The 22,720-nt window shown below is 39.9% G+C and overlaps 1 pseudogene; it reads left to right on the forward strand.

Moving 5' to 3' along the window:
* LOC133069886 (cytochrome P450 2C9-like) overlaps positions 1-22,405 on the forward strand; it is a 39,427-nt pseudogene extending 17,022 nt beyond the window's left edge.
* The last annotated feature ends 315 nt before the right edge of the window (positions 22,406-22,720 follow it).

The raw sequence follows: 22,720 nt of genomic DNA on the forward strand, positions 1-22,720 counted from the left end.
CAGGAGGTACTTTAATTTCACACCACTTAGTTGCTATTTAGGGCTTTTGCGGTGGTGGCTCATCGGTAAAGAATCCATCTGCAATGCAGGAGATGTGAGAGGTGCAGGTTCCATCCCTGGGTCAGGAAGGAGGTAATGGCAACCCACTCTAGTATTCTTGCCTGGAGAATCCCATGGACAGAGGAGGCTGGCAGGCTACAGTTCATGGGGTCACAAAGTGTCAGACACGACTGAAGTGACTTAGCGTACCCCCCCCCCCCCACACACACACACAGTTGCTACTTAAGCACATGAGTTGACAGAAATATCTGCATTTAGTACAGAGGAGAATATCTCCTTCAAGGGGGAGAATTTTGCCAGGGGACAACTAGGACAGGAAGGAGAATTTGATGCTTCATTTGGCATCTTAACCTACAAGGTAATTGCTTTGGGAATGTCACGTAAGTATATGTTCCTTGGTTCTTTGTCTCGTCACAACAAAAATTTGGAGTGACGGACAGTAAAGCCCCTTGGCGGGTCACAGCTCTCGGAGGACAGACCGTGTTATAGCTCTCAGGTCTCAAACAGACCGTGTTATAGCTCTTAAATAAATCAGTGTTACAGCTCTATTTATTTAGATAATACCAGGAAAATCCATCTTTGAGGCATGAGGGCACATCGATCCAGAGACGCGAAGAGATCGCCCCATCGCGCAGGGGAGAGGGAGGGAGCAAAAAAGGAGAAGAGGGTTTTGGTTCCTCTTTTTATATGTTTCTCTGTCCCTGGGCCTGCCTTATGTAAATTGGGCCGACCAGGAGTGTTGTTGGTTTTACCTGAGGTTCTCACTCCGGTCCTCGGACCTTCCTTTGTTCTATTTTTGCGGGCTTTCCCTTCCAGGTCTTTTAGCCACCGCCATTTTGGACTCTTTTTCCCTATTCTAAGTACTTAACAGGAATGACAAAATGATTGTTTGTGTGTGTGTAAGAAACATAAATATCACAGGTGTGCCCTGTGCTGACCTATGTTCTACCCTCTGCCTAAGGGACCTCACAGAAATCACTTAATTCCTCTGGTGCCCAGTTACTTTATCCATAAAATATTGGTTGTGTTTCGTGGTTCTTTAGGATCCTTTCAGCCCTAAAATACTGATTTTATGTTTGAGTGTATGAGAGAGAAGTAGAAACATCAAGGACCGGCTCTGTGTTCTTTTCTGGTTGTTTAAATTCTCTTATGAACTACAAATGTAAATCATGGTATTTCATGTCATCCTATATATCATGATGGTAAAGAAGAATTGAGGTAAAAAATGAGAGAATTGAGATAAAAATGCGTTTATGCTATAAACATGATATATGAGTATGCTGCTAAGTCACTTCAGTCGTGTCCGACTCTGTGAGACCCCATCCCTGGGATTCTCAAGACAAGAACACTGGAGTGGGTTGCCATTTCCTTCTCCAATGCATAAAAGTGAAAAGTGAAAGTGAGGTCCCTCAGTCATGTCTGACTCTTCGCGACCCCATGGACTGCAGCCTACCAGGCTCCTCCGTCCATGGGATTTTCCAGGTAAGAGTATTGGAGTGGGGTGCCATTGCCTTCTCCGGTATGAGTATAGGAAAAAACTATCATATTTGATCCATGGTCATAATTTTCTCCCTCAAATACATCTGTCAACATGTGTGTGTTTGTGTGTGTGTGTGTGTGTGTGTTAGTCACTCAGTCGTGCCTGACTCTATGTGACCCCATGGACTGTAGCCCACCAGGCTTCTCTGTCCATGGGATTCTTCAGACAAGAATACTGGAGTGGATTGCCATGCCCTCCTCCAGGGGATCTTCCAGACCCAGAGATTGAACCCAGGTCTCCTGCATTGCAAGCAGACTCCTTATCATCTGAGCCACAAGGGAAGACTATAGTCATATAAACATGATATATGACTATAGGAAAAAAATAATCATATTTGATCCAGGGTCATAATTTTCTCCCTCAAATACATCTCTCAACATATAAAATTATGTATTTGTGAAGTGAAAATTTCTCTCAATACAGAGGCTGTATTACATTAATATTTATACCACAGTTGTTAACTAGGGCTTGGCATATTAAATAAGTCTTCACTAAATGTTTTTTATTTAAGAAACTACTGTTTTCTCTTCTAGATCTGCAATACTTTCCCTGCTCTCCTAGACTGTTTCCCAGGGAGTCATTAAGAGAGTACTTAAAAATGCTGCTCATTTACAAAAAAAATTTTTTTTTGAGCAAACAAGGAAACACCAAGCATCCCTGGACATTAACAATCCTCGGGACTTTATTGATTGTTTTCTGATGAGAATGGAGCAGGTAGAATGTTAATGACAGTTCAGTTTTTTGATTGCTTGTGCATTTTGTGATTCATTGAATAGTTTTGAATTTACTAGGAATGTTTCAATGGTCAAGTAAGTAATGCCAACAAGCATTTTAAGTATCTATTGTGGGCATATATTGTATGCACTAAGCATTATGAAAGATACAGTATTTAACTTTAAAATAAGTGGAAAAATTGATCTTGCTTTTTGTATACTAGTAGTCATCCCAAGAAAAGTCAGAATGACACCTCAGGTGAAAAAGAAACAATTACAAACAAGGTATAAAATACAAATATCATAGTATAATGTGAAGATGGGCATGATCTCTGCACACACAGTTTGAGGGAATGAAAGAGAATGGCTTAATCTAACTGGACTTCTGCATGACAGGTGGTTGAAAATAAATTTAATATGTTTGTATGAAGGACAAGGAAAGGAATTTCAGATGCGTGAATAGTGTATGTAAAGGTGCAAAGGTATATGATGGGAAAGAGTAGGTGAATGAAAGAGAGAAACCTTAATTGAGTGTAAAGTAAAATTGAAGAAGGAATTCATAGGGCCTGGACTCCATCTTAGGCCTGTTCGGCTGATCATGCTCGGCCACCTCTCCAATGGACTCTGAACTCTGTGTTTAGTGCCTTTGGAAACGACAACAGAAGGATAAGACCCACTCCGGACAGGGGAACCTTGAAGATTGTATCCAGGTTACTCCTCGCTTAAGGGAACACATACACTAATCACCCCTTCCTCCAGACAGGCCATAAATTTTCTGTACCTATCGGAGTGTAACCTCGGGCTTATTGATTAGTGGCTAATCGTTTAGCTGTCTAATCTCTTGGCACATGAATGGTGGGGTTATTGGGATTGTATTTACCCTTCCTTTGTTTATATAAGTCTCAAGGAATTTGGGGTGCTGGGTTCGGACACGTAGACATGGGGTATAAAAGATTTTCACAAATGCTGGTCGGGTCCTTGGCTAAGAGGAGACTCTGCCTTGGGCCTGCCAGTGTAATAAACTGCACTCCACTATCTGCATTGTCCTTCTGAGTGAGTTTGTTTTCTGGAACGCGTGGCTACAACAAAATGAGTTGTCATAGGTATGGAGTTTGAGGCTGGTATCTGAGACTCTGAACCCTGAACCATTAGTTGAAAAGACTGTTTTCCCCACATGAACCATCATGGCACCCTTGTCAAAAATCAGTTGACTCAATCAATGGAAGGGTTTATTTGTGTAATCTCAAATCTTTTCCAATAGTCTATATGAAAACCTTATACCATAACACATTATTGATTCTCCTTAATTATTAGCATTGTATTATAGTTAGTTTTGAAATTGAGAAGTGTGAGTCCTCTAACTTTGTTGTTAATTGCTAAGAGTATTTGGCTATTCTCAGTGCCCTGAATTTTCAGACTAATTATAGGATAAACTCATCAATTTTTGCCAGGAAGACAGTAGTGATTTTGGTAGGGATTATAGGAAATTTGTAGATCAGTTTGTGGAGTAATGTAATTTAAAAAAATAAGATGAAATTCACATACCATACAATTAACCATTTAAAGTGTACAATTTAGTGGTATTTATTGCACTCACAATATTGTGTGATTACTTGCTCTCTCTAATTTCAAAACTTTTCCATCACTCTGCAGAAACATACCCTTCCATTAAATGATAACTAACACATCTTGTGTTAACCTGTTATCTGCTTTATACCTCTATGAATTTGTCTATTATGTATATAGCATATGAATGGTCTCATAGCATTGTCACTTTTGTTTCTAGCTCTTTCACCTAGCATAGTATTTAGGAGGTTCATCTAAGTTGCATGTATCAGTTCTTTGTTATTTTCTTTTATGGTTGAATAATATTCCATTTTTGCACACATTGTAATTTTTTTTTAATCCATTTATCTATTGGTGGACATCTGTGTTGTTTCTGTCTTTGAGTCTTATGAATAGTGTTACTGTAAACATTTGTGTACAAGTTTTTTGATGGACATTTTTTCATTTTTGTGGGGTGTATTTATAGGAGTAGAATTGATGGGATATGTGGTAATTTTATGTCTAATTTTGAGGAACTGCCAACCTTTTCCACAGTGACTACAGCAGTCATGTTCCCACGAGCAATGTACAGGGGTCCTGTTTACCCACATAGTGGCCAATATGTATTTTATAATTTTTTGTAATTATTAAAGCTGGCCTAGTTAACGTGAAGTGATATCTTGTTGTGGCTTTGATTTGCATTTCCTTAATGAGCAATAATGTTAAACATATTTTTATGTGATTTCAGCATAGTATGTCTACCACTTTTATATTTTCTTTGGAGAAATGTCATTCGAGTCCTTTTGCCCTTTTTAAATTGGAGAGCTTGTTTTTGTTGTTGAACGTAAAAGTTGTTTATGTAGTTTCAGCATTGAACCCATATATTATATATATAAAAATATGAAATGCAAATATTTTTTCCTGTCCCATAGGTGTTATTTTACATCTTTGATTATGTCGTTTGGTGTGTGTGTGTGTGTGCGCGTGCCCTGAGTTGTTCAGTTGTGTTTGACTCTTTGCAACCCCATGGACTATAGTCTTCCAGGCTCCTCTGTCCATGGAATTTTCCAGGCAAGGATACTGGAGTGGGTTACCATTTCCTCCTACCAGGGATCTTCCTGACTCATAGATCAAATCCATGTTTCCTGCCTTGGCAGGCAGATTCTTTACCACTGAGCCACTTGAGAAGCGCCTCCCCCCCACCCCTACCCCCCACTCACTTACATACTTCATGGTAACCTCACATCAAAAATCTATGTATATAGACTTCATGGTAACCATACCAAAATTCTACAATAGCTACAAAAAAAGTGAAAGGAATAAAAACATAATGCTAAAGATAGTCATCAAATCACAATGGCAAAGAAGAAATAAAGAATGGAACAATTGATTTTTGCATTGGTCTTATACCCTGGAACTGTGTTGAATTCATTTGTTATCTTTAGTAAATTTTTTTGTGGATTCTATATGTATATTGAATTATTTGGAAATAGTCATAGTTTTACTTCTTCCTATCCAAATTAGATATCTTTTATTTATTTTTTCTTGCCTAATTGGTCTGGAAGTGAAGTGAAGTGAAAGTTGCTCAGTCATGTCCAACTCTTTGCAATCCCATGGACTGCATGTCCATGGAATTCTGCAGGCCAGAATACTGGAGTTGATAGCCGTTCACTTCTCCAGAGGATCTTTCCAACCCAAGGATGGAACCCAAAACTCCCTCATTGCAGGCAGATTCTTTACCAGCTGAGCTACCAGAGAAGCCCAATTGGTCTGGATAGTTCTTCTATTTCAATTAAATAATTTTTTACCTGTCAATTATACCTCAGTAAAACTTGGAAATTTTTTATGTATTTAATGTGTGTGTGCGTGCATGCTCAAGCACTTTAGTTGTGTACAGCTCTTTGGGATCCTATGGACTGTAGCCCACCAGGCTCCTCTGTCCATGGGATTCTCCAGGCAAGAATACTGGAGTGGGTTGCCATGCCCTCCTCAAGGGGATCTTCCAGACCCAGGGATTGAACCTGTGTCTCCTGCATTGCAGGCAGATTCTTTACCACTGAGCCACTGGAGAAGCCCATTTAATGTGTACAATATGTGGTTTTGATACATGTATGCTGGAGGCTGTGCTTATTAGTTGAATGGGATTTTGAGCTTGCTTCTCTGCCAGACTGGGCCATAAGATGTCCTCTGCAGTTCCTGGGTACTAGTGGCTAGGATTACTGGCAGGAAAAAATATTGTATTTTTGCTTGTTTTTCCTATGCTGTTGGTATCACATTGAATAAATCATTGCCCAGACCAATAGAAAGAAGCTTTCCCTTTATGCTTTCTTCTAGGTGTTTCATGGCTTTAGGTCTTATGTTTATGTCTTCAGTCCATTTTGAGGTGATGTTTTGTATGTTGTAAGATAATGTTTCAAATTCTTTTTTTTTTGCAGGTGGTGATCTAGTTTTCCTAGCACTATATTTTTGAGAGATTGTGCTTTCTGCATTATGTGTCTTGAGATCAGTTGATCATAAATTTGTCCATTTATTTCTGGGTTCTTTATTCTTTTACATTGGTCTGTGTAGCTGTTCTTATACTGTTTTGATTATTATAGCTTTGTAATATAGTTTGAAATCAGAGAGTACGATTCCTCCACCCTTTTTTTTTTTTTTTGGGTATTACAGTGGCTATTCAGGGTCCTTTGTTGTTCCATATGAATTTTATTTTTTTATTTTTTATTAGTTGAAGGCTAATTATTGTAATTATTTTACAGTATTAGTTATTTTACAGTATTGTAGTGGTTTTTGCCATCCAGTGACATGAATCAGCCCTGGATTTACATGTGTTCCCCATCTTGAATCCCCCTCCCACCCCCCTCCCCATCCCATCCCTCTGGGTCATCCCAGTGCACCAGCCCCGAGCACTTGTCTCATGCATCCAACCTGGACTGCCGATCTGTTTCACACTTGATAATATACATGTTTTGATATTGTTCTCTCAGATCATCCCACCCTCACCTTCTCCCATAGAGTCCAAAAGTCTGTTCTATACATCTGTGTCTCTTTTTCTGTCTTGCATTTAGGGATATCGTTACCATCTTTCTAAATTCCATATATATGCATTAGTATACTGTACTGGTATTTATCTTTCTGGCTTACTTCACTCTGTATAATGGGCTCCAGTTTCATCCATCTCATTAGAACTGATTCAAATGTATTCTTTTTAATGGCTGAGAAATATTCCATTGTGTATATGTACCACAGCTTCCTTATCCATTCGTCTGCTGATGGGCATCTAGGTTGCTTCCATGTCCTGGCTATTATAAACAGTGCTGTGATGAACATTGGGGTACATGTGTCTCTTTCAATTCTGGTTTCCTCTGTGTGTATGCCCAGGAGTGGGATTGCTGGGTCATATGGCAGTTCTATTTCCAATTTTTTAAGGAATCTCCACACTGTTCTCCATAGTGGCTGTACTAGTTTGCATTCCCACCAGCAGTGTAAGAGGGTTCCCTTTTCTCCACACCTTCTCCAGCATTTATTGCTTGTAGACTTTTGGATAGCAGCCATCCTGACTGGTGTGTAATGGTACCTCATTGTGGTTTTGATTTGCATTTCTCTGATAATGAGTGATGCTGAGCATCTTTCCATGTGTTTGTTAGCCATCTGTATGTCTTCTTTGGAGAAATGTCTGTTTAGATCTTTGGCCCATTTTTTGATTGGGTCATTTATTTTTCTGGAATTGAGCTGCAGGAGTTGCTTGTACCATATGAATTTAAAAAATTTTTTTAATTATTGACTTTTGGCTGCTCTGGGTCTTCATTCCTCTGCAGGCTTTCTCTAGCTGTGACAAGTAGGAGCTATGCTGTAGTTGTGGTGCATGGACATCTCACTGTGGTGGCTTTTCTTGTTGCAGAGCATAGGCTCTAATAGTTGTGCATGGGCTCAGTAGTTGTGGCAGATGGGCTTAGTTGCCTCATGGCATGTGGGATCTTCCTGGGCCAGAGACTGAACCCATGTCCACTGCATTGATAGGCAGATTCTTAACTACTGGACCACCAGGGAAATCCTTGCATATTAATTTTAATTTTTTTTCTATTTCTGTGAAAATTTCTATTTTGATACACATTTCATGGAATCTGTAGATTGCTTTTGGTAATATAGACATTTTAACAATATTAATTCTTCTTATTCACATACATGGGATATCTTTCATTAATTGATCCTCTTCATTTTCTTTTTTATAGTTTCCAGTGTACAGATCTTTCACCTCCTTGATTAAATTTATTTTAAGTATTTTATTCATTTTGTTTCTATTTCTTGAAGTTCTATCAGTTTTGCCTCACATATTTAAATACTCTGATGCACTTGTAAATAACAGTATTCCACTTTACAGTTTATGTCTCTTATAATAAAAAATAATTATACTTCTTCCTTTCCATCCTTTGTATCATTGTTGTGGTTCATTCCACTTAATATATAAGCATATGTATAATTACAGATATGTTCATAACCATTACATAATCAAATGCACTCTTACTATTTTCTGCAAATTTTTATCTGTTAGAGCAATAAAGTAAATAAGCAAAACTTTTTATTTTACTGTCACTCATTCTTTCTTTATAACCCTTTCTTTATGTAGATGTGTTTCTGACCTATATGATTTTCCTTCTCTCTAAAGATTTTTAAAACATTCTTTGCAAGGCAATTCAACTGGCAACAAATTCCCACAATTTTGTTTGCTTATTTGCTAAAAAAGTCTTCATTTCTCCTTCACTTTTTAAGGAAATTTTGAAGGGTACAGAATTTAGATGGTTGGTTTGACCGTCTGTATGTATTCTTTGGAGAAATATCTGTTTAGGTCTTCTGCCTGTTTTTCAACTGGGTTGTTTGTTTTTGTGTTGTTGAGTTGTATGAGCCGTTCGTATATTTTGAAAATTAAGCACTGGTTGATCACATCAATTGCAAATACTTTTCTCCCATTCTGTAGGTTGTCTTTTTGTTTTGTTTATGGTTTCCTTTGCTGTGCAAAAGCTTACTAGTTTGATTAAGTTCAGTTCAGTTCAGTCGCTCAGTCGAGGTCCTGTTTATTTTTGTTTTTATTTGTATTGTCTGGGAGATTGACCTAAGAAAACATTGGTATGATTTATGTACCAGACACATTTATTTAAGCATACGCCTGGAGGCTGCAAGTGTTTAATCTCCAGGGTACAAAAATAATTGCTCAGACCCTTTGTGCATGGCCAGTAGTTACTTCAGCAGACGGACTGATTCCTAGAACTTCCTCTCTGCCTTTTGTGTGACATTACTCTAGAAATGCCATCCTCACAATATTGAGTGTCCAGATCTATGACAAGGTAAGTAATTTGTTTATTTAGGTTTTCTTTAATTGTTTTGTGTAATAATGATAGGCTGTGTACACATAACCACTGTATCTGCAAATCAAATTCAAGAAATGGAAACACTAATATTGTCTTATGAGAGGACTGCTTTTCTTACTGACTTGAGTAATTTTGAACTGAGAATCTGAAAGCTTGTGTGATGCCAGTGTTCCTGAGGGAAATTAATGTCAGATGAGTGTATACTCCTCGGTTCTGTGTCATCGCAACAAAGATTTGGAGTGACAGACATTAAAGCCCTCGGCATGTCACAGCTCTCGGGTCTTGGACAGACTGTGTTATAGCTCTCAAGTCTCGAATGGACCGTGTTATACCTCTTAGACAAATCAGTGTTACAGCTCCATGTTACAGCTCTATTTTATTTAGATAGTAACAGGAAAATCCATTCTCAAGGCGTGAGGGCCTGTTGACCCAAAGATGCGAGGAGAAGAGTGCCCCAGCGCGTGGGGGAGAGAGAGAGAGAGAGAGAGAGAGAGAGAGAGAGAGAGAGAGAGAGAGAGAAAGAGAGAGCCCTCCAGCCCTTTGGCTCCTCTTTTTATGTTTTTTCTCCCCATGGGCCTGCCCTATGTAAATTGGGTTAGCCAGGAGTGTTGTTTGTTCTACCTGAGGTCCTCACTCTGGTCCTGAGACCTTCCTTTATTCTATTTTTGTGGGCTTTTCTCTTCCTTATCTTTTAGCCACCGCCATTCTGGACTCCTTTTCCCTATTTTAACTACCTAACATTAACAAGAGCACACACTCAGTGAGTTTAGTCTGTCTTAATTGTGTTTATTATATAATAATAGACATGGCACTGGGGCCCTGGAGATTATAAATGCATCATAAAATTAATGCTAGTCTAGGGACATGTTTACAAAATATACTTTTTTGCCTGTTAATGATCCCTTCTACTTAGTATTTAAAACTACCTGCTTGTTATGTAGTCTGTGTCACATCATAGCATCAATCCTAAAACAGCATTACTTTTCCTTTTCGATTGCTGTCTGTCTCCTTATTTATGAGAGACAGTCACTTAGTTTGTCAGCTTTGGCACTGCATTACTCCTTCCCTTCCCTTTTCCCCTTGGGCAGAGAAAGCCTCAACTTTCTGTATTTATGATTGTAGTGTAACTTAAAGCTGTATATTCTTTTTATTCCTACATTTGTTTCTTAGGTCAAGCTGCTAACTGCATTGCATGTGGAATACAACCACGATGGTCTTGTATTGTCTTTGTGAATCCATCCTCTTTATTATAATTTACATATAGTTCATTTCAGGTTGTGCTGCCGTATTAGCTTTGTACAATTTCAACTTCATCATGAATATACAGACAGTATTGAATTCATGTACATTTTTAACAAAGAAGAGAATTATGAAATCTTGATTCAGGCTTATAACATCTTTCATGTTATGGCCCTAATTTATCTATTTCTACTAATTAAGATTTGTTCATCTATAAATAAGAGAAAACCTATTAATAAATGCTTTAATGAATAGAGGCTATATTTATCTCATATACAAAGAATCTTCTGTCAGTGTAGGAATAGTACAGTAGTCCTGAAACATCAGGGATTCAAATACCTTCCATTTTTATTTACTTATGCTGAGTATATAGAGCTCATGTGCATGCATGCTAAGTCTCTTCAGTTGTGTTTGACTCTTTGCGACCCTTTGGACTGTAGCCTGCCAGGCTCACTCATTATTAAAACTTCTTGTCCGAAAATGATGTTGGGGTATTCTAACAACTCCTTCAGATATTTGGTTTGGATAGGAAGGAGGGCATAGAGGAAGCAATTCCAATAGCCTTCTGCTTGTATCTCACTGGTGAAAACCATGTTGCTTGTTGTTGTTGTTTAGTCACTAAGTTGTGTCTGACTCTTTTGTGACCCCATGGGCGGTAGTCCGCCAGACTCCTCTGTCCATGAAATTTCCCAGGCAAGAATCCTGGAGCAGGTTGCCATTTCCTACTCGAGGGGATCTTCCCAACCCAGGGGTCGAGCCCACGTCTCCTGCATTGGCAAGTGGATTCCTTACCACTGAGCCACCAGGGAAGCCCACTGCTTGGCTCACCTAAATGCAAAAGAGGCTGATGAATGGAACTTTTAGGCAAGTGAGGAATAAGTTAGGAGAAACTGATGTTTGAGTCAGCTGATCTATAATCTCTTGTTATATTCTACAGTAGATTTTTTTTCTAAAATTGCACCTTGCAGTGTGTGTGTGTGTGTGTGTGTGTGTGTGTGTGTGTGTGTATGACTTCCCAGGTGGCACTAGTGGTAAAGAATCCATCTACCAATACAGGAGATGTAAGAAACGTAGGTTCGATCCCTGGGTTGGGAAAAACCCCTGAAGCAGGGCACAGCAATCCACTCCAGTATTCTTGCCTGGAAAATCCCATGGACAGAGGGACTGGCGGGCTACAGTCCCTAGGGTCACAAAGAGTCAGACATGGCTGAAGCAACTTAGCACACACACACACACACACACACAGACACATATAAAATAGGCTTAACTTTAAAATAATGGGAGTTATTTTGGATTACCTATAATTCTGAAAAGTTAGCCTGTCAAATAATTGTATCAAATCATTCCTAGGAAAAGCACAATCAACAATTGAACTTCACATTTGGAAGCTTGACAGCTACTATATTTGATTTGTTTGGAGCTGGGATAGAGACAACGAGCACTGCCCTGGGATGTGGGCTCTTCCTGCTGCTGAAGCACCCAGAGGTCATAGGGATCATAATATGGTGGTCAGAGTGATTTCAGAAGAGATACTGGAAAGAAACTGGGAGTGCTTTCCATCTTGTTACTCTTAGAGAATTACTTAAATCTCTGTTTGAGCAGCTTAATGTTTTCAGATTTAATGAAGGGGTATTTCATTAAATAATAAGAGAACATCTTTGCATAACCTGAGAGGTTGAAGACATGGTGTATAGCAGCAAAATCAACACAGCAGCATCTGGATTTCATGAGAGGTCATTTCATTTCATGGCCTGGGACTTCATATTGGTTTTATTATAGAAGGACCACTTACATGTCTGCTTGTTCTAAAAATGCCGTGTTCTAAAGCCAGAGTAGGGAAAATGGAACCTCTCCTTATTGAAGTCTGAGGGGAAATTCTAAAAATTAATGAGGTAGCTTGAGATAACATCCACATTCTGGGAGTGATGAGTGAGTGAAAGTCACTTAGTTGTGTCTGATACTTTGTGACCCTATGTACTGTAGCCCTCTAGGCTCTTCTGTCCATGGAATTCTCCAGGCAAGAATACTGGAGTGTGTTGCCATTCCATTCTCCAAGGGATCTTCCTGACCCAGGAATTGAACCTCAGTCTCCTGCATTGCAGGTGAATTCTTTACTGTCTGAGACACCAGGGAGGCCCACATTCTGGGAAGTGCTCTAAGCATATAGAGTCACAAGAAATTGTACCTTTTAGGCATAAGATGCCTATAAAGGTATTTTTTTTTTTTAAAGTCCAGAAGTCTGTTTCTATAAAAATGATGCTTGCCAAAATAAGAAGTTTGAGGGTCAAAAATTTTAAATTTTACAAAGTGCTTTTTTTTTTTTTTGAAATTTACCTTGTAAGAGTTTATGATTGTGCATGGTGGGCTAGAAAAGACATTATCTTGTCCTGTTTCACCATCCCATTAAAAACTTATTACAAATAAGACTAAGAGTTTTAAAGTTGAACAAGAGGAGGTCAGGAAATAGCCAGCAAAACTTCAGCATATTTCTGAAGCACAGAGAACATACCGAGGAGTAATAATGAACTCAGTAGGGAAGATGAAATTGCATCCTAAATGTAGAAAGGAAAAGGTATCTAATCAAAGTTAATATGTATCCCTCAGTTTAGTTTAGTTTAGTTCAGTTGCTCAGTAGTGTCCGACTCTTTGTGACCCCATGAATCGCAGCACGCCAGGCCTCCCTGTCCATCACCAACTCCCGGAGTCTACCCAAACTCATGTCCATCGAGTTGGTGATGCCATCCAGCCATCTCATCCTCTGTCTTCCCCTTCTCCCCCTGCCCCCAATCCTTCCCAGCATTAGGGTCTTTTCCAATGAGTCAACTCTTCACATGAGGTGGCCAAAGTACTGGAGTTTCAGCTTCAACATCAGTCCTTCCAATGAACACCCAGGATTGATCTCAATTAGGATGGACTGGTTGGATCTTCTTGCAGTCCAAGAGACTCTCAAGAGTCTTCTCCAACACCACAGTTCAAAAGCATCAATTCTTCAGTGCTCAGCTTTCTTCACTGTCCAACTCTCACATCCATACACAACTACTGGGAAAACAACAGCCTTGACTAGATGGACCTTAGTTGGCAAAGTAATGTCTCTGCTTTTTAATATGCTATCTAGGTTGGTCATAACTTTCCTTCCAAGGAGTAAATGTCTTTTAATTTCATGGCTGCAGTCACCATCTGCAGTGATTTTGGAGCCCAAAAAAGTAAAGTCTGACACTGTTTCTACTGTTTCCTCATCTATTTCCCATGAAGTGATGGGACCAGATGCCATGATCTTAGTTTTCTGATTGTTGAGCTTTAAGTCAACTTTTTCCACTCTCCTCTTTTACTTTCATCAAGAGGCTTTTTAGTTCCTCTTCCCTTTCTGCCATAATGGTGGTGTCATCTGCATATCTGAGATTATTGATATTTCTCCCGGCAATCTTGATTCTAGCTTGTGCTTCTTCCAGCCCAGCGTTTCTCATGATGTACTCCGCATATAAGTTAAATAAGCAGGGTGACAATATACAGCCTTGAGGTACTCCTTTTCCTATTTGGAGCCAGTCTGTTGTTTCATGTCCAGTTCTAACTGTTGCTTCATGACCTGCATACAGGTTTCTTAAGAGGCAGGTCAGATGGTCTGGTATTCCCATCTTTTTCAGAATTTTCCACAGTTTATTGTGATTCACACAGTCGAAGGCTTTGGCATAGTCAATAAAGCAGAAATAGATGTTTTTCTGGAACTCTCTTGCTTTTTCGATGATCCAGTGAATGTTGGCAGTTGGCTCTCTGGTTCCTCTGCCTTTTCTAAAACCAGCTTGAACATCTGGAAGTTCACAGTTCACGTATTGCTGAAGCCTGGCTTCAGCACATCTGAGGTCAGGGGCGGTGGCCGAGAGGAGCTACCCCACATCCAAGGAGCGGCGGCTGCGCAGGTGCAGGAGGGCCGAGAGGAGCTACCCCACTTTTAAGGTCAGGAGGGGCGGCCATGTGGAGATACCCGTTGTCAGATGTAAGGAGCAGCGGCTGCAGTTTGCTGGAGCAGCCGTAAAGAGATACCCCACGTCCAAGGTAAGAGAAACCCAAGTAAGACGGTAGGTGTCGCAAGAGGGCATCAGAGGGCAGACACACTGAAACCATAATCACAGAAATCTAACCAATCTGATCACAAGACCACAGCCTTGTCTAACTCAATGAAATGAAACCACGCCTTGTGGGGCCACCCAAGACAGGTCAAGGTGGAGAGGTCTGACAGAATGTGGTCCACTGGAGAAGGGAAGGCAAACCACTTCAGTATTCTTGCCTTGAGAATCCCATAAACAGTATGAAAAGGCAAAAAGATAGGACGCTGAAAGATGAACTCCCCAGGTCAGTAGGTGCCCAATATGCTACTGGAGATCAGTGGAGAAATAACTCCAGAAAGAATGAAGGGAAGGAGCCAAAGCAAAAACAATACTCAGTTGTGGATGTGACTGGTGATAGAAGCAAGGTCTGATGCTGTAAAAAGCAATAGGAACCTGGAATGTTAGGTCCATGAATCAAGGCAAATTGGAAGTGGTCCAACAGGAGATGGCAAGAGTGAACATCGACATTCTAGGAATCAGCAAACTAAGATGGACTGGAATGGATGAATTTAACTCAGATATATATCCCTATAACCCCATAAATTTCAGTATTTAGAAGTACCAAGTGTCAAAGAGGGTAGAAGGAAAAAGAGACTGAAAAAAGTAGCTGTCTCTGCCTTGTCGCTTGACAAATCCTTTTATCACGTAACATTTTCTCCAGTGGGATGAGAGAGGCTTATTCTTCAGAGAAACTGAAACCAACAGGCTCTATACTCAGGGACACTGGGCAGAAAAAGAGGAAAATAGTGAAGTGCACAGATGAGAGGCAAGGTTAGGGAAGAATCCACTTCTTGAATTCAGAGACTTTTAGTTCCTTTCTCCATTGTAGTTCCCAAAATGCAGGGAGTTTCTGTTTGTCTTATTATGTATACTAATAAAGAGGTATATATAGATGTATCTTAAGCCTAGTTCACAGGAGAGTTGAATGTATCTATATTATAGCAGTTATCTCTATGTTTAGGTGAATTTCTGAACTATAACTGATGTTTATAATGTTGCTGGAGCACCTTCATAATACCTCACATGTCCTTCAATTTGTATGCAAATGTGGTGTGCACTTTTCTTTCTCCATCATTCTTACTTATCTGTTACCAGCTAAGGTCCAGGAAGAGACTGACCATGTGCTTGGCAGACACCGGAGCCCCTGCATGGAGGACAGGAGCCACATGCCCTACATGGATGTTGTGGTCCATGAAATCCAGAGATGTGTTGATCTGGTCCCCACCAGTCTGCCCCATGTGGTGACCCGTGACATTAAATTCAGAAATTACCTCACCTTCAAGGTAAGATTGCTTGTGTGCTAGGTTGCTTCAGTCATGTCTGACTCTGCGACTCCATGGGCTGTAGCTTGCCAGGTTCCTCTCTCCATGCGACTCTCTAGGCAAGAATGCTGGAATGGGTTGCCATTCCCTTCTCCAAGGGATCTTCCTGACCCAGGGATCGAACCCGCATCTGCTATGTCTCCTGCATTTGCAGCCGGGTTCTTTACCATTAGCGCCACCTGGTAAGATTGGCTCCTCTTATACTGACCTCAGTAGTCTTGAAGTTCCCATTTATACAGTATGAGTGCAGTCCTCTACGAACACAAAAATCCTGTGTGTGGTGGCTTGATGGAAGATGTGCTGTTTCTAGTTTAGTCTGTAAAGCTTTATAATAGGCTCTGGCAGCTGACAGTGCAAGTGTTCCAAGTTTGTTCTGCCCCTTTTGTATTGTTTGTCTCATCTTAGCTGTTTATTTTTCCAAATGTTATCAGTTTTTATTTGATATTTGTTAGTATGAGTGTCAGTCAATTTACCAAAACACTCTGCTGGGATTTTTATCTGGGTGACATTAGATCAACTTGAAAAGACTTAACATCATGACACATTGAGTCTTTCAATTAATGGGCATGGTATATAGTCCTTGGTTTGGGGGGCTTTCTTTAATTTTCTCAATAATATCTTTTTCAGTAAATTGGCTTGCAAAACTTTTTTGCAAGATGCTTAATACTGTTATAAGTTTTAAATAATGACTATCATTTTATTATCTGGAATACAGAAGTATAATTAATTTTATCATTTGGATGACCTTATTATAGCAGCATTGCTAAATTAAAAAAATTACTAATAATTAATTGCAGTTTCTATATATACTGTCATACTATCTGGGTAAATCTCTTTGTTTCATCCTTCATCATTTCTGATCTCTTGCAGGGTGAAGATTAACATAAACTATTAAGCATGATGTTTTATATACATTTTGTTAGATTTTTAAAGTCAGTTTCAGTTCAGTTCAGTTCAGTCACTCAGTCATGTCTGACTCTTTGCGACCCCAGGGACTGTAGCACACCAGGCCTCCCTCTCCCTCATCATCTCTCAGAGTTTGCTCAAACTCATGTCCATTGAGTCAGTGATGCCATCCAACCATCTCATCCTCTGTCGTTCCCTTCTCCTCCTGCCCTCAATCCTTCCCAGCACAGGGTTTTTTCCAGTGAGTTGGCTCTTTGCATCAGATGGCCAAAGTATTGGAGCTTCAGCTTCAGCATTAGTCCTTCTAATGAAAATTCAGGATTGATTTCCTTTAGGATTGACTGGTTTGATCTCCTTGCATCCCAAGGGACCCTCAAGAGTCTTCTCCAATACCACAATTCAAAAGCATCAATTCTTTGGTGTTCAGCCTTCTTTCAGGTCCAGCTTTCACATTCATATATGACTACCAGAAAAACCATAGCTTTAACTAGATGGATTTTTGTTGGCAAAGTAATGTCTCTGCTTTTTAATATGCTGTCTAGGTTGGACATAGCCTTTCTTCCAAGAAGCAAGGGTCTTTTAATTTTGTGGCAGCAGTCACTATCTGCAGTGATTTTGGAGCCCAAGAAAATAAATTCTGTCACTTGTTTCCATTGTTTCCCCATCTGTTTGCCATGAAGTAATGGGACAAGATGCCATTCATGATCTCTGTGTTTTGAATGTTGAGTTTTAAACCAGCTTTTTCACTCTTCTCTTTCACTGTCATCAAGAGGCTCTTTAGTTCCTCTTTGCTTTCTGCCATAAGGGTGGTGTCATCTGCACATCTGAGGTTATTGATATTTCTCCCAGCAATCTTGATTCCAGCTTGTGCTTCCATCCATCATGGCATTTCACATGATGTACTCTGCAAATAAGTAGGGTGACAATGTAAATATACAGCCTTGACATACTCCTTTCCCAATTTGGAACCAGTCTATTGTTCCTAGTCCGGTTTTAACTGTTGCTTCTTGACCTTCATAGAGTTCTCAGGAGGCAGGTAAGGTGGTCTGCTATTCCCATCTCTTTAAGAATTTTCCACAGTTTGTTGTGATCCACACAGTCAAAGGCTTTTAAGGTAGTCAATGAAGCAGAAGTAGATGTTTTTCTGGAATTCTCTTGCTTTTTCTATGATCCAATGGATGTTGGCAATTTGATCTCTGGTTCCCCTGCCTTTTCTAAATCCAGCTTGAGTATCTGGAGGTTCTTGGTTCACATACTGTTGAAGCCTGGCTTTGAGAATTTTAAGCATTACTTTGCTAGCATGTGAAATGAGTGCAATTGTGCCATAGTTTGAACATTCTTTGGCATTGCCCTTCTTTGGGATTGGAATGAAAACTGACCTTTTCCAGCCCTGTGGACTACAACCATCAACAGGAGAATGTTGGATTCCACCAAAAAAAAAAAAAAAAAGATATCCCATATCCATGGGTAAAGGAGAAGCCTCAACAAGATGGCAGGAGGGAATCAATTGCATTTAAAATCAAATCTTAGACCCATCAGAGATGCTCAGAGGGCACAAACAAAACTTTGTGTGTGCAGGACTGAGGGCAAGGAGCAGTGATCCCCCACAGGAGATTGATCCAGACCTGCCTTTGAGTGTTTGAGTGTCTCCTGCAGAGGCATGGGTCAGCAGTCACCTGCTGTGGGGACAAGGGCTCTGGTGGCAGCAGACCTGGGAGGCACGGCATGTGGCATTAGTCCTCTTGGAAGAGGTCACCATTGGCCCACCATAGAGCCACTGAGCAGATGACACACAAACTGCAGAACAATTATAGCAAAGAAGTTCTTACACTATTGCAAAAGTTCTAGGGCCCACAATGGATTTCCCAACCTGGGCATCTGGCAGAAGGACTGAGAACCCCCAGGGAAATAACAAAACCTTCTGTGTACCAGGACCCAGGAGAAAGGAGCAATGACCCCACAAGAGACTGAGCCAGACTTGCCTGTGATTATCCTGGAGTCTCCCGTGGAGGCTTGGGTTGACAGTTGCCTGCCTTGGGGTCAGGGCCACTGACTACCACAGTCCTGGGAGCTGCAATATGTTGGCATAAATAAGTCTTTTTGAAGGCCAAACTACAGGGAGGGAACACAGACCTACCCCATCAGCAGAAAATTGGATTAAAGATTTACTAAGCATTTACTGAGATTTACTTGCCCACCAGAGTTAGACCCAGTTTTACAAAGCCATCCTTTCCATCAGGAAACTTCCACAAGCCTATCTTCATCCATCAGAAGGCAGATGGAATGGAAACCACAATCACAGAAAACTAATCATACTGACCACATGGATCACAACTTTGTCTGACTCAATGAAACCTTGAGCCATATTAGGAATAGAAGAGAGTTTTATTTGAGCCAAATTTAGGGCTCAGCGTGTGAGATAGCCTCTCAGATCACTCTGAAGAGCTGCTGTGGAGAAACATGATTTTCAGCACAGTTTTATACTTTGTCAGAACAAAGTTCATCAAGCAAGTCAGGGAAACATTCCTTCAAGTCCCCCCGCCCCCCCCCCCCCCACAAGATCAGCAGGTATATAGAGTCAGTATGACTTTGATGCCTGGGAAGGGAGTCTTTCCAGCTTTGATGTCCTAAGAACATTTAATCTGTATTTTTAACATTCTTTATTTCTGGTCAGTCAACCCTTTTAAAAAATGATTAAACAGATGGGCAATGTATGTCTGATAGGCTACAAAGAGGCTGCTTTACTTAATGTAAAATTCAAGTTAAATGAAGTATAAGCCAGAATGACTTCCCCATTCCTCTGTATGTAAAAATTTCTTCCATTAATATCAGTTTATCTATCTATCCACTTATCCATCAACACCTCACTACTTTAGTGTGTATGTCTCATTAACAATGATTTTTATAAAGAGAACAATAATATTCACACTCAAGAGTTACCATAAGTACAATCATATTATCTTATGTACTGCCTATACTTAAAAATTCCTGACTTGCCTAGAATATACTTTATAACTTTCCTTTTTTTTGCAATTTAGTATGTAGCTTAGGGGCAAGCATATAATTTGGTTAGCTTTTCTCTTTAGTTTCCTGTTATCAGTTCCCTTTGCTCTGTATTTCTTTCAACATTTAACTTTGTGAAGAATTCAATTTAGTAGTCTTGTAAAATATTCTGCAGGCAATTGTTTTCTAGAAATTAGATTTCAGTTATTATTTGGTTAGACAGCTATGTAGGTGCATTTGTGTGTTCCACTGAAATTCATTTGGGAGGTGGGGATACATAATGTCACCCCATTATTGGTATGGGTTGTTCTTCATATAATAAAGTAGTATCTGCCAGATTTCTCTATGGGAGAGTTTCCTTTTTTTTTTACATTTAATTAATGAAAATCTATGGTGTAGTACTTCAGGGCTTTGTAAATATCAAACTTCTTAACCATTCACTCTACGGTTTTAGCATTTATGGATGACACTTGCTTGAATTAATGATCCTATGCTGAATTGTTATAAAATGATTTTTCTAATTTTATCTTTGTTTCCATTTCTATGCTGAGATTAATCTGTAATGAAATCTACCCTATACTTTCAAATAAGATAATCTGCATGAAAAGGATTAACACTAATAGTTGCTCTAGTACTTATTATTATCATAGAAGAGGTTATTTTTGACTAGATCAGCTATCTCTTTACAAAAGTACTATGGACAGATAACTCCAAACACTTCAAGTTCCAACAGTGATTTCCATTTCAAACCGTTGTCCACATGTGAGAAGAGTAGAAACTGTGACAAAGCAGCTGTTGGGGACGGACACCAGTGTCCAAATGTGGTGATAAGCAGAATGGATTTACCCTAGGGCCCATGTACTCACTGTTTCAAATGCTTTTGAGATTTACTTGCAACATCACTGCCACTCTGTTGGGCCTTTAATGGACTGGAACCTAGTGGTCCAGAGTTGATGATGAGAAAGTGAAAGAAGGAAAGAGGCTAATATTCCCTGGGTTATGCAGCTGGCTTTCGCGCTCCAGGGTATCAGCCAGAAATAGAGAGATGGAAGGAAGGAAGGAAGGGAGGGAGGAAGGGAGGAAGGGAGGAAGGGAGGAAGGGAGGAAGGAAGGAAAGATATGGGGACCAAAGCTCTGATGGAGCAAAGGTGTTTTAATCAACATGGCGTGGGCATATATACTGTCTTACAAGGTAGTTATTCTCAGCAAAGATAAAGATTAAAATTCCAGATTTACAAAGCACAAGGCGATCCCTATTAAAGAGAGAAGAGGGTACTTATGACCATAATGAGAAACTAACAAAGGAAATGCCTGGATTCCTCAGCCCTGGGAAAGGGAAAGGCGTGCCTCTCCTCTGGCCAGAGGATTCCTGACACCACTCATCTTTAATTTATTTTTGTTTATTGCTTGCTCTGTCTGCTGCTGTCTTGCTCAAAATGCCACAGCCCTTCTTTAGGCCTAGGATTCCTCATCTATAAACCATAAAATTGGACTAAATGGTTTGCAACATTTGTCCAGCTCCAGGACTTCTGTGTAGTTCAGTTTATGTTCATCTGTTCTTTCAAGGGCACAGATGTATTAACATTGCTGACTTCTGTGCTACATGATGACAAAGAATTCCCCAACCCAGAGATATCTGACCCTGGCCACTTCCTGGATGAGAGTGGCAACTATAAGAAGAGTGAGTACTTCATGGCTTTCTCAGCAGGTAACACAAGTTTATTTTCTTCATCACGTCAGAGAGCAGGATACCTTTTGGGTATCAGTTGGAACTTTCATCCCCACAGTAAGGGTGGTGAAAGTGCTTTTTTGTCCATGATGAGGGGCAGCGATCACAGTGCCCATACACTTTCCCTCCCCTCAATACATCATCATTGTTGGGCTAGATTACTGGAGCTTGGAGAGGTGACCCAGTTCTTTCAAATTCAGAAATAAAGTTTGAGCTACATTCTGAAAATGTAAGAAACGCATCTTAGACAAAAGAAACTCTGTTATAAATCTTTGAAACTTCAAGGTTGATGAAGAGTAAATATACTTAGAGCAGAGAACAGAGGCTGTGGAGAATGGAAAGAAACATGTTGGACCATCAGATTAGGAACAGAAAATAGAATGAATATATGTGTGTTTCTAGGAAAAGATTGAACTTGAAAATATCAAATTGCAGCTATAGTATGAGAATACTTAATGAAGTATGTGGTATAGTGCTGATGCTCAGTAAATGTTTGTTGAAAGAAGGATACCTGTTAAGATAAGATTTAAGTGGATAGCATGTATGTCTACCCTTTGTTCATCTGTCTATCCAGCCATTCTGCCTTCCTTCCATTCACTGAAACATTCATCAAATGCATAGTTTCTTTCTGACAGCCAGAAACACAATGTTCTGTACATATACAAGGAGTGTATGTACTCTCTGTGTTTCTTGTTTCCAGGGAAACGGATTTGTGTGGGACAGGGCCTGGCCTGCATGGAGCTGTTTTTATTCCTGACCACAATTTTACAAAAATTTGCCTTGAAATTTGTGGTTGACCCAAAGGACATCGACACAACCCCAGCTGCCAGTGGGTTAGTTTCTGTGCCGCCTTCTTATGAGCTCTGCTTCATTCCTGTGTGAGGAATGGTAGATCATCTGGCTTCAACTGCCTCTCATCGGGGCATCACTCACCTCTTTCCCGTCAGTTTTCCTGAGAATTCCTTCTCTGACCTCTCATCTCATTGTGCTGTTTCACTGCAGAAATGTATCTGCTATTCTCCATATTCTGTAACAGTTGTATTGGCCATCACATATGCTAATACTTGTCTATTATTGAGTATTATTATGTAATCAGTACAAAATATAACAAGATGGTTAGTGTATACCAATGGAGAGCCTTCTCTTGTGCATGTTCAAAATAAAAGGCATAATTTGATGAGTCAGTTCTCAGATTCT

This window comes from Dama dama, chromosome 15, assembly GCF_033118175.1.
Source record: "Dama dama isolate Ldn47 chromosome 15, ASM3311817v1, whole genome shotgun sequence".
In the NCBI taxonomy this organism is placed as follows: Eukaryota; Metazoa; Chordata; class Mammalia; order Artiodactyla; family Cervidae; genus Dama; species Dama dama.